At 47.3% G+C, this 12,886-nt stretch overlaps 2 protein-coding genes across 5 annotated transcripts in view; one reads left to right on the top strand and one right to left on the bottom strand.

The window, feature by feature from the left end:
• atp5pf (ATP synthase peripheral stalk subunit F6) overlaps positions 1-422 on the bottom strand; it is a 17,226-nt gene extending 16,804 nt beyond the window's left edge. Inside the window, exon 1 of one of the 2 annotated variants that reach the window (XM_087992475.1) lies at positions 270-422. The gene's annotated coding sequence lies outside the window, so the exon portion shown is untranslated. Of the gene's footprint in view, positions 1-245 lie in introns of both variants that reach the window. The other variant, XM_087992474.1, reaches the window with a different exon arrangement.
• Positions 423-535: 113 nt separating this feature from the next.
• Positions 536-12,886, top strand: part of gabpa (GA binding protein transcription factor subunit alpha) — a 74,451-nt gene continuing 62,100 nt past the window's right edge. Inside the window, exon 1 of one of the 3 annotated variants that reach the window (XM_087992472.1) lies at positions 536-670. The gene's annotated coding sequence lies outside the window, so the exon portion shown is untranslated. The remainder of the gene's footprint in view (positions 671-12,886) is intronic. The other 2 variants (XM_087992471.1, XM_087992473.1) reach the window with 2 other exon arrangements.

A 12,886-nucleotide genomic window follows, 5' to 3' on the forward strand; every position in this document is an offset into this window, starting at 1 on the left:
CCCATCTCTTCATCGCTCCCCCCCATCTCTCCTCCTCATCTCTCCATCTCTCCCCCCCATCTCTTCCCCTCATCTTTCCCTCTCTCCCTCTCTCCCCCCCATCTCTTCCCCCTCATCTCTCCCTCTCTCCCCCCCATCTCTCCCTCTCCCTGTCTCTGACCTTGTTGTCTCTCTCTCTCTCTCTCTGTGTCTGACCCTCAGGGGAAGGGGCGGTCTCCCCCACCCAATAAACTCCAGTCACTAACCGTGAACCCGCGCACACCCCGCACCTTCAACCCGAGATCGTTCACCGAATAAAATTAAACAATTTTTAAAACAATCTCCAGCAGCTTTGACTTTGGAGTGAAGGTGACCCGGAAGTGCTGTCGGGCGGAGTGGCCGGGGTTACGGAGTGATATTATTTTTTTCTCTAAGATTACATTCCAGTTCCCGGTGGTTCCTGCCCAATGTCCGGAGGCGGGCGCGATGTTTTATTTTTAATTAAAACCCAATAATGTGTCGATAAAGGGATTGAGATTAACCCGGGGCTGACCCCTGACACCGGAAATGGAGACGCGACTTCCGGTTGTCGCCAGCGGGTTGGCGCAAGAAAAAAATCAGGAAAAAGATTCTTGAAGCAAAACACGAGAGAAATTCTGGAACTGGGTCCGAGAGAAGTGGGCGGCAGGAGGTGAGTGAGTGAGTGAAAGAGGAGGGAGAGGGAGGAGAACGGGGATGGGGAGAGTGAGGAAGGGAAGTGAGAGACAGCCCTGGGTCAGTTCCTGTCTGGACGGGGAGACTGTCCTCCCTTGGTGGGGGGGGGGTCAGTCCCCCATCTAGTCGGGGAGACGGTCCTCCCTTGGTGTGGGGGGGGGGGGGGTCAGTCTCCGTCTAGTCAGGGAGACGGTCCTCCCTTGGTGGTGGGGGGGGGTCAGTCCCCATCTAGTCGGGGAGACGGTCCTCCCCTTGGTGGTGGGGGGGGGTCAGTCCCCATCTAGTCAGGGAGACGGTCCTCCCTTGGTGGGGGGGGGGGGTCAGTCCCCGTCTAGTCAGGGAGACGGTCCTCCCTTGGTGGGGGGGGGGGTCAGTCCCTGTCTAGTCAGGGAGACGGTCCTCCCTTGGTGGGGGGGGGTCAGTCCCCATCTAGTCGGGGAGACTGTCCTCCCTTGGTGGGGGGGGGTCAGTCCCCATCTAGTCGGGGAGACTGTCCTCCCTTGGTGGGGGGGGGTCAGTCCCCATCTAGTCGGGGAGACTGTCCTCCCTTGGTGGGGGGGGTCAGTCCCCATCTAGTCGGGGAGACGGGCCTCCCTTGGTGGGGGGGGGGTCAGTCTCCGTCTAGTCAGGGAGACGGTCCTCCCTTGGTGGGGGGGGGGGGGTCAGTCTCCGTCTAGTCAGGGAGACGGTCCTCCCTTGGTGGGGGGGGGGGGGTCAGTCCCCATCTAGTCAGGGAGACGGTCCTCCCTTGGTGGGGGGGGGGTCAGTCCCCGTCTAGTCAGGGAGTCGGTCCTCCCTTGGTGGGGGGGGGGTCAGTCCCTGTCTAGTCAGGGAGACGGTCCTCCCTTGGTGGGGGGGGTCAGTCCCCATCTAGTCGGGGAGACTGTCCTCCCTTGGTGGGGGGGGGTCAGTCCCCATCTAGTCGGGGAGACTGTCCTCCCTTGGTGGGGGGGGGGTCAGTCCCCATCTAGTCGGGGAGACTGTCCTCCCTTGGTGGGGGGGGTCAGTCCCCATCTAGTCGGGGAGACGGGCCTCCCTTGGTGGGGGGGGGGGTCAGTCTCCGTCTAGTCAGGGAGACGGTCCTCCCTTGGTGGGGGGGGGGGTCAGTCCCCATCTAGTCGGGGGAGACTGTCCTCCCTTGGTGGGGGGGGTCAGTCCCCATCTAGTCGGGGAGACTGTCCCTCCCTTGGTGGGGGGGGGTCAGTCCCCATCTAGTCGGGGAGACGGGCCTCCCTTGGTGGGGGGGGGGTCAGTCTCCGTCTAGTCAGGGAGACGGTCCTCCCTTGGTGGGGGGGGGGTCAGTCCCCATCTAGACGGGGAGACGGGCCTCCCTTGGTCGGGGGGGGGGGGGGTCAGTCCCCGTCTAGTCAGGGAGACGGTCCTCCCTTGGTGGGGGGGGGTCAGTCCCCGTCTAGTCAGGGAGACGGTCCTCCCTTGGTGGGGGGGGTCAGTCCCCGTCTAGTCAGGGAGACGGTCCTCCCTTGGTGGGGGGGGGGTCAGTCTCCGTCTAGTCAGGGAGACGGTCCTCCCTTGGTGGGGGGGGGGTCAGTCCCCGTCTAGTCAGGGAGACGGGCCTCCCTTGGTGGGGGGGGGTCAGTCCCCGTCTCGTCAGGGAGACGGTCCTCCCTTGGTGGGGGGGGTCAGTCTCCGTCTAGTCAGGGAGACGGTCCTCCCTTGGTGGGGGGGGGTCAGTCCCCGTCTAGTCAGGGAGACGGTCCTCCCTTGGTGGGGGGGGGGGTCAGTCTCCGTCTAGTCAGGGAGACGGTCCTCCCTTGGTGGGGGGGGGGTCAGTCCCCGTCTAGATGGGGAAACGGCCCTCCCTCGGGGGGGGGGGTCAGTCCCCATCTGGATGGGGAGCCGGTCATCCCTTGGAGTCAGTCCTTGTCTAGACGGGGAGACGGTCCTCCCTGGGAGGGGTCAGTCCCTGTGTAGATGGGGAGACGGTCCTCTATCGGAGATTTGTCTGTGTCTAGATGGCAAGAGTCAATGGACGTCACTCATTTTCTAGTTAAGACTGTCATACCTTTGGGGTCAGTCTTAGCCAAGAATGGAGGTGAACTGAGGCGGGGGCACCTTTCCCTCAAAAGCTGAAAGAGTGCCTTGTCTTGAGGGTTAGTCTCTGTGTCAGCAGGAAGCTATCCTGCATTGGAATTGATGACTGTCCAAATGGGAGACTGTCCTCTCTCTTGGTTTCTGTACCTGACTAGATCGTAAGATTGTTCAACCCCCCTTCCTCCCCCCTCCTCCCTCCCCCCTCACCGGAGGTCTGCCTATGTCCCCAGGACTTAATGTCCTTATAGATGTTTGTCCACTGAGCTCCGTGTCTGTTCCCATGGATGGTGTATAACCTCCTGCGACCCGAAATTATCTGTTTATTGATTTGTGTATACGGAGGTGATTTTCTTTGGAATTACTGCACTACAAGCATCATATGTATGTAAGCCTTTCAGGGTTAGCACCCTTCAAGTGTGGCGTTTATCCATCACAGCTATGTCAGTATAAGCCCAGCTTTGGTAGACCCAATTGCATGGGTAATTGTCCCCAAGTTTAATCCCAGTTGCCTATTGCACATGCAGAGGATGTTCATCCCTTCATCTATTACATCTACTACTGGGGCTTATTGTACTCATTGCGCTGACTGTGGTGGTGATGTCCTTTCCACATGCTGTGTATACTAGCAGTTATAATGCATAGGCTAGCATCCTCGTTCTGATGAAAACAGCAGATTTTAGTCTCCAGGGTTTGTATGCTTATTATGCTGTGTACTCAGTCAAGAGTGTGGTGCTGGAAAAGGTCAGGCAGCATCCGAATCGACAGTTTGGGTCAGTCAGTTTCTGATCTCAGTATGTGATCTTGCTGTCATTGTGGTTGAGATTGAACCTCTGTATGGATTGAGGCACTGGAAAAGCACAGCAGGTCAGGCAGCATCCAAGAAGCAGGATGCTACCTGGCCTGCTGTGCTATTCCAGCACCACAGTCTCGCCTCTGATCTCCACCATCTGCAGTCCTCAGTTTCTCTCTATAAATTGATTTTTCCAAATGCTATATTCAGCTCTGGCTGAATTGCAGGTGCTGATTTGCCTGTTGCCTGAACTAGAGTTTCTAATTGTGCTTTCCTCTGAGTGTGGAAAAATAAGGAAGTAGGAGCCAAAGGTGGAGGGACGATTTTGTGATTGGAAGCCTGTGACTAACAGAAAACCTCAGAGACTGTGCTGGAACTCTTGCTGTTTACTATTACATTAATGAATTGGATGTAAATGTAGAAAGAATAACGAGTGAGATTTCAGTTGACACAAAAATCGATCATGGTGTTGATAGCAAGGAGGTTGGTCTCAGGCTACAGTCTGATATTGATTAGCTGGTAAATTGGGCAGAGCAATGGCAGATAGAATTTAATAAGTGCATGAGGATGAATTTTTGGTCTAATAAGGTAGGACATGCATGATGAATGGTCTCTAGAGAGTACTGAAAAACAAAGGGACCTTGGTGTACAAGTCAGTAGATCCGTGAAGATGTCAGCATAGGTAGGTAGGGTGATGAAGAAGACACATAAGAGCCAGGGCATAGAATATAGGAACAAAGAAGTCTAATTATGACTTTATAAAACATTAATTAGGCCACGGATGCAATACTGAGTATGTTTCTGGTTGTCCCACTATCAAAAGGACGTGATTGCATTGGAGAGGATACACAGCAGAATGACCAGGATGTTGCCTGGCATGGAAAATCTTAGTAATGAGGAAAGACTGGATAGGCTGAGTTTGTTTTCCTTGGAGCAGAGGAAGCTGAGGAGGGAATTTGATTGGGTATACAAAATTATGAGAGACTTAGAGTAGATTGTGAGAATCTCTTCCCCATGGCAAACATGTCTAAGACTGGAGGGCATAAGTTTAAGCTGAGGAGTAAGTGGTTTAGCGGAGAAAAGAAAATTCACCCAGAGAGTGATAGAAATATGGTACACGCTGCTTCAGAGAGTGGTGGAAGCAGATACTCTTGCAACATTTGAAATGCATCTGGATGAGCACTTAAAATACCAGGGCATGGTCAGCTATAGACCAAGTGCAGAAAAATGAGATTAGTTTTGTATTTGTTGGTCAGTGTAGACATGATGGGCTGATGGACCTGTTTCCAAGTTGTATAATTCTATGACTCAAACCTAATTAGTTTTGCGAAAAAGTCCACTGCTAAAGCTGACAGTTGGCCCAGGCTTCCTGCTCCTATTCACTGCTCACCGCAAGGATTTTGATTGGATTTATTTATTGTTATATTTTGTTACAAAATACAGTGAAAAGTGTGGTACATCTTAAAACACAGAAAAGCAGACATTCTGTGTGAACGTTGAGTGTAGGGATATTGTGGCTTCACTAAGAGAGGTTGAAGAGCAATTCTTCAGCATTAAGGACAATTATTTTGTTGAGATGTTAAAGGCCACCTCACACCAGTGGAATCATTCCTCAACAGAAAGGGACAACCTTGGAATCTACAGGAACCATTCATCAGGAAAGGAGGAAACATTTGAATCTTGAAATATGTGGCTTGATGAAATGATCTGAAACTGATTTAATCGAGGATCAAATTGTACCTGAGATAAAGGGCAAGAAATGAGGTTGCTGTCAATCCTTAGCCTGTTGCTGATTATCCCAGGAGGATCCTAAAAGAAGTTCAATCAGGGAAGGCATCATGCACACAGAGACCTCGGTGAGAATGTGCTGGGATCTGAAGTATAATCCGACCCACCAAATACCACTGCATGTGGCATAGTCTGTACGTCATGCATTTGGCTTCATTGCCATCTCCAAACACGTTGGGTTGGAGTAAAAAGAACTTTCGTCATGAATCCTGTGGATGGCCTAAGAAGATCGGGCATTGTGCCTAAATCTCTAAAGCATGAAAATAGCTGGGTTATCTCATACTGCACACCATTAAAGAGGAATTTCCAAGTCCTGAAAGATTGTTGGGAAACACTGGCGGGAGGCCAAGCATGAGCAATAATTTTGTGTACTAGGATTTGGTGCCTGCATGACCACGTCACAAAGCAACAAGCGGATATTGCACATGTTTGACACATCCAATTGTGTAACTACTGCTAGACCAGCAACAATGTGTGTTCGTGAAGTGATCAGTAACTTGCCTTGTTCTGATGAATTATGCTGTGTACCAAACGTAGCACAAGAAGTTCCGAGAAACTGTTGGCATGTATGGCAATGCAAAGTCCGAACTAAGCCAATCCTTTGTGGCAGCCTTGATAATCTGGTGCTTCAGCCAAGAAATTTCTCAGTGGTCTACCATCACCCAGCCTGACTCATAAATGGAATTGGCAGGATGAATGCAATTTTTAACACTCCGTGGCCAAAATCTATAATGCAGTGCTTTAACTGGGAGGGTGATTCTTGCCAACCTTGTTAAATTCCCTGGATCTGTAAAGCAGAGTCTGCACATGGCGAATGGAGGAGCAGGAGCATCTGCTCAGCCATTTCAAAAAATCACAGCTGTTCATGAGCTTCGTCTCCACTTTCCTATCCACTCTCCTTTTTGTTGATTCCAAGAGACCAAAATCTGTCTATCCGTGCCTTCAATCCAAGCCTCCGTCATTGATTATCAACAGCCCTCCATTAAAATTAATCAGTTGCAGTAACTTGGTTTTAACTCTGAATTTTACATGTTTTTTAAATCTTTACTGGACACTAGAAATCTCAGAGGGATCTTGAGGTGCTTGTCCACAGATCCCTGAAAGCAGCAGGTCAGGTTAATAAGGTAGTTAAGAAGGCATACAAGGCATTTGCCTTTATTAGTTTATGGTATAGATTATAAGAGCAAGGAAGTTCTGTTTAAGCTGTATAAAACTTTGGTTAGGCCGTGGATGGAGTACTGGTCACTACACTCTCTAAGAAAGATGTGATTGCACTGTAGAGAATGTAGGTTGACCAGGGTGTCGCCTTGGAAGAAACAGTTTAGCTTCGAAGAGAGGTTGGATAAGATTGGGTTGCTTTCTTTGCGTAAAGAAGACTGGTAGGGGCCCTGATTGGCATGTATAAGATTATGAGGCATGGACTGGATAGATAGAAAGCAGTTGTTCCCCTTAGCTGAACAGTCAGTAATAAGGAGGCATAATTTTAAGGTGAAAAGTGAGAGGTTTGAAGCCATTTGAGGAAAATAATTTTCACATGGATGGTTGGTGGGGATCTGGAATGCACTGCCTGGGAGGGTAATTGAGGCCGGAAACCTCACCACCTTTAAAAAAGTACTTGGATGAGTTTTTGAAATGTCTTAACATTCAAGGCTCTTGGCCATTTGCTAGAAAATGGGGCTAGTGTATATTTAAACTGATTCTGCACGGACGTAATTAATGGGCTGAAGAGTCTCTCCTTTGCTGTATGCTACTACTACATGAGGTTTACCAGATCAGTATGGGGAGTTAGAATTGCACGGTTAAATTGGAGAAGCTGAACTGTTCCTCATAGAGCAGAGAAAGCCTGCAGGAGTTTTGATAGAGATGTTTCAACATTTAGATTTTAGATTGTGTGGATAAAAGATAAATTGTTTCCATTAGCTGAAGGGTTCAAGTTTAAAATGGCGCAAGAGGGTGCAAGTTTAAGATGATTGTTTCTTGTATTGCCTCTGAATGCTTCACCATTCTTCCCCATTGGCAGTTAGAATTTTCCTTTCAAATAAAGACTTGGAGTAAAAATTACAAGGAGCCAGATAGTGGCACTATCTGTTAGCTTCCCAAAAGAGCAGACACAGATTTGATTGGCAGAATAGCCTCTTTCTGTGTTACACTGTTCTATAATTTTATATGAAACCAAGATGGGTTGGTAGAGTTAGGGTACAGAAAGGTTGTGATCTCACTGAATGACAGAGTAGGCTTTAAAAACTAAGGAACATACTTCTGCTGACACGTCCCCACTGCTTCATCGGGATATTTTTAGGCTGAGTTAAGAGTGTGTAGGGGTTGTGTAGCTAAATACTGCTCACATGGAGACACTGCTTTCTGTTCCCTCAAGTTGGTTTAGATCAGATTCCCTACAGTGTGGAAACGGGCCCTTCCACCCAACAAGTGCACACCGACTCTCCGAAGAGTAACTCACCCAGACCTGTTCCCCAACCCTACATTTAACGCTGACTAATGCACCTAACACTCTGGGGAATTTAGCACGGCCAATTCACCTGACCTGCACATTTTTGGATTGTGGGAGGAAACTGGAGCGCCCGGAGGAAACCCACACAGACACGGGGAGAATGTGCAAACTCCACACAGACAGTCACCTGGTTCAAGTCATTAACATCCCAGAAGGCCTACTGAATCGTAACAGATTATAAGTTGCAGGTTTGGAGTCTGGCGCAGGCTTAACCAACCTCAGCTGCAGCAGCAACAGATCAACGACCTTTGGGCTAGAGGATTCCCAGACCAGAGTTGGGTCTTTGGACCACTGTCACCCTTGCTAGGTAGTATTGACCAGAATGAGAATAAAATTAAGCACTGGTACGGCAGCTTTTCTTGTATAGTGGCAAGCTTCCACTTTTTAATCACCCTTGCATATTCAGAATGTCACCTTGTGGGGTTGAGGGATTGGTGAGATTACAGGGCTGTTCCATGCGTCTGAACAATGCCATTAGTATCTTTCTGTTTGTGTAAGATGATGGACATTGATCAAGTTTGTTCGGGATTCAATAGTTCCATAACTTCCTCCCAGTCATTAAGGTCATTGCTTCAAACAGAATTTGTCTTGTTTTCATTCTCCTCCCATGATGCACGAGCCATTTGAGAGTTGAAAATCAGTGCCTGACACGAGAGACATCATCCAGATACCATCTCGAGTGAATTGTTTTTTTTCAGGAGTTTTGCCTAAATATGTGTAGAGCTTTAAGAAGGAATTTAGCGTTTGTTCAACGGTTATGCCATTAAACATGGAGAGTGTGACAAAGGCATTGCTTGTCGAATTTTAAACCGAAATGAATAAAGAGAAAGGAAAAAAAAATCCTGCATTCTGGATCTTACTACCTAGTGGTACTTCAAGCTACCAATGAAACTAATAGAGCTAAAGACTAATGCATCCACTGGACAGGATAAGGCTTTTAAAAGAAGTAGCTACAGTGAAAGTGAATGTACTGATGGTAATCTTTGAAAAGACCCAGAGGTTTGGAAAACTGTCAATATAACACGTTTGTTTAGAAATGGAAGGAGACAAAAAACACAGGCAATTATGGGCTAGTTAGCTTACACTGCTATTGGAAAGATATTAGAGTCTATTGGCCAGTGGCCCTATCTTCGGTGGCCATGAAGTGCTTTGAAAGGCTGGTCATGGCATTAATCAACTCCAGCATCCCACTACTCTTGACCGACTCCAATTTGCATATCGGACGAACAGATCCACGTCAGACACCATATCACTTGCCCTTCACTCCTCCCTAGAACATCTTGACACCAAGAACAGCTATGTAAGAATCTGACTCATTGACGACAATTCAGCCTTCAACGCTATTATCCCCTCGAGGCTGATTACAAAACTTAGTGATATCGGATTAAGCCCCATTCTCTGCAACTGGATCCGCAGTTTCCTGACCACAGGCTGCAATCAGTGATGACTGGGGACAATATTTCATCCTCACTTACACTCAACACTTGCACCCCCCAGGGGTGCGTACTCAGCCCCTTACTGTACTCACTGTACACCCATGGCTGCGTCACCAAATACCAGACTAATGCCATTTACAAGTTCGCTGATGACACCACCGTAGTCGGTCACATCTCCGATGGTAACGAAACAGACTACAGACGGGAAGTCGAAGACCTGGAAAAATGGTGCACTGAGAACAGCCTAGCTCTCAATGCCGGCAAAGCCAAGGAAATCATTGACTTTGGGCAGGATGTTACTCATGCGTCCCCCTACACATCAACAGCACAGAGATGGAACGAGTGGAGAGTGTCAAGCTCCTGGGAGTAGTCATCAACAACAAGCTTTCTTGGACTCTTCATGTGGACGCACTGGTTACAAAGGCCTAACAATGTCTCCTCTTCCTCAGGCAGTTGAGGAAATTTGGCATGACAGCAAATACCCTTGACCACTTTTATAGGTGTGCCATCGAGAGCATTCTGTCTGGATGTATCACTACCTGGTATGGCAACTGTACCATCCAAGATCTCAGTTATAGAGAGTGGTGAACTCGGCCCAGACAATCGCAAAGGCCAACCTCCCATCTATAGAATCCATCTACCAGGCCCACTGTTAAGGAAAGGCCGCCAGCATTCTCAAAGATCCATCCCACCCTGGCAATGCTTTTCTACAACCTCTAGCTACAGAAGCCTGAATGTATGCACCAGCTAGTTTCGAAACAGTTTCTACTGTTGTTAGAATACTGAATGGACTCTCAAACCATCAGGGTTTACCTGTACCTGTGTTTTTGTTTTTGCCGCTGTTTATCTATTATTTACTATTTATGCTATTTAACTGTGTGATCTGTCTGTATTGCTCGCAAGACAAAGCTTTTAACCATGCCTGGCTTCATGAAGTTCAGGTTCAGCGGGTGATGGAAAGGCAATTGGAATATTGGCCTTTATTTCAAAGGAACTGGAGTATAATAATAGCGAGGTTTTATTATTTAAGACAGGCATGATGAGGAATTTCTTGAGTAGTGAATCTATGGATTTCTTCATTGTAGAAGGCAGTCGAGTCCGGGTTGTTAACTTGTCAAGGCTGAAACAGACTGATATTTCTTTCTCTTCCTCTTCCTCATCAGTTGTTCCTGATTTCCTTTAATGAAATGACTTGTGGATATTCAGGATATCCTGCAATCTCATCCACGCTGCTTATGCTCCCCTACACCTCTCTGCTGTCCTTGTTTCTGTTAACCATGACTCAGTGGATAGCAGTGTTGACTGAGTCAGAAAGTTCTGTGTTCATGGCCAATTCCAAGGATGTGGAGCACACAGTCATCTCAGCTAGCACTCCAGTCCAGTGCTGTGGGAGTGTGGTAGTTATGTTTGTTTCAGATGAGACATCCTACAAAAACTACGTTTGCCCTCTCGGGTAGATGTAAAACATGGTGAGTTACTTCAAAGAAAAACGGGGGATTCACCTCAACATCTTAGCCAATACTTAGAGTCATAGAACAAGAAACAGATCCTTCGGTCCAACCAGTCCATGCTGAACAAAATCTCAAACTAAACGTCCCACCTGCCTTCCCCTACCCCATATCACTCCAAACCTTTCCTAATCATGTACTTATCCAAATGTATTTTAACTATTGTAATTGTACCCACATCCACCACTTCCTCAGGAAGGTCTCTCCACATGTTAACCACCCATTGTCTAAAAGATTTGCCTCTCTTTTAAAATCTCTCTTCTCTCACCTTAAAAATGCGCCCTCTAGTCTTGAAATTCCCCATCCTCAGAAAAAAAAACACTGCCATTAACTGTATATATACTCATTATTTTTTACAAAATTCTGTAAGGTTGCCTCTCAACTTTCTATGCTCCAGTAAAAAAAGTTTCAATTTTCCTTTGTAACTCAAATCTTCCATACCCAGCAGCATCCTGGTAAATCTCTTCTGAACCTTCTCCAGTTTAATAATATCTTTTCTATAACTGGGTGACCAGAATAGGACACAGTATTCCAGAAGAGGCCTCACCAGTGTCCTATCTGTGAACCTGAACGTGACTTCCGAACTCCTATATTCAAAGGACTGAACAATGAAGGCAAGCGTGAGAAAGTGTATAAGGTATAAGCAAGTAGGGAAAGAGTTAAATTTTGGATTGCAATGGCTCAGCTAGCATGACTTTGACCAGACAAGAACTTGCAGTAAACAGTGAGGTGCTGGAGGCAGGGGTAGTGGGTTAACAAAGTGAAAAGTAACCATTATGTAATACCAGTTAACAAGGTTAAGAACATCCATCGTATAATGCCAGATGGCTTCATCTTTACTGTTGATACTCGCTGATTATAAGTCACCCAATCAATAGAGATGTTGTCTTTATTGGGATGCTGTTCCCTGTAAGTGACTACATAATTCCTTAAGAATCTGCTGTTCGAGAGAAGACCGAGAACTCCTGTCTCTGATGAAGGAGGTAAAGCCATACTGTGTGTCAGTGGTGTTTGCTTCGACTGATACAGGGATAGAAAAACGGGATGACAAGTGAGCTAAATGCCTTTTAAACTACCCTGTGTATATGTGGCTCGAACTTCAAAGAAGTATGTACCTGAGCCTCTTGATCCCTCTTCTACAACACTACCCAAGGCCCTACCATTAATTATATCAGTCCTACCCTTGTTTGCTGTACCAAAATACAATACATTTATCCAGATTGAACTCCATCTACCATTTTTCAGCCCATTGACCCATTTGGTTAAGAGCCCTTTGTATCTTAGAAAACATTCTTCACTGTATACTGTGCCACCTATTTTGGTGTCGTCTACAAACTCAACTAGCCGTGCCTTCTATATTCTCATCCAAATCATTTATACAAACACAAACAAAAGAGGACCCAGAACCGATCCCTGTGGAACGTCACTGGTGGCAGGCCTCTGTTCCTAAAAACCACCATCACACTGTCTCCTGCTGTTAAGCCACATAAATGATTCAGATGCAAGCATAAGGGGTACAGTTAGTAAATTTGCAGATTACACCAAAATTGGAGGTATAGTGGACAGCGAAGAGGGTTACCTCAGATTACAACAGGATCTGGACCAGACGGGCCAATGGGCTGAGAAGTGGCAGATGGAGTTTAATTCAGATAAATGCGAGGTGCTGCATTTTGGGAAAGCAAATCTTAGCAGGACTTATACACTTAATGGTAAGGTCCTTGGGAATGTTGCTGAACAAAGAGACCTTGGAGTGCAGGTTCATAGCTCCTTGAAAGTGGCGTCGCAGGGAGGTAGGATAGTGAAGGTGGTGTTTGGTATGCTTTCCTTTATTGGTCTGAGTATTGAGTACAGGAGTTGGGAGGTCATGTTGCAGCTGTACAGGACATTGGTTAGGCCACTGTTGGAATATTGTATGCAATTCTGGTCTCCTTCCTATCGGAAAGGTGTTGTGAAACTTGAAAGGGTTCAGAAAATATTTACAAAGATGTTGCCAGGGTTGGAGGATTTGAGCTATAGGGAGAGGCTGAACAGGCTGGGGCTGTTTTCCCTGGAGCATCGGAGGCTGAAGGTTGACGTTATAGAGGTTTACAAAATTATGAGGGACATGGAT

This window comes from Chiloscyllium plagiosum, unplaced genomic scaffold (assembly GCF_037043375.1).
Source record: "Chiloscyllium plagiosum isolate Xiang-an unplaced genomic scaffold, Cpla_swu_hap1 HiC_scaffold_12, whole genome shotgun sequence".
NCBI lineage: Eukaryota > Metazoa > Chordata > Chondrichthyes > Orectolobiformes > Hemiscylliidae > Chiloscyllium > Chiloscyllium plagiosum.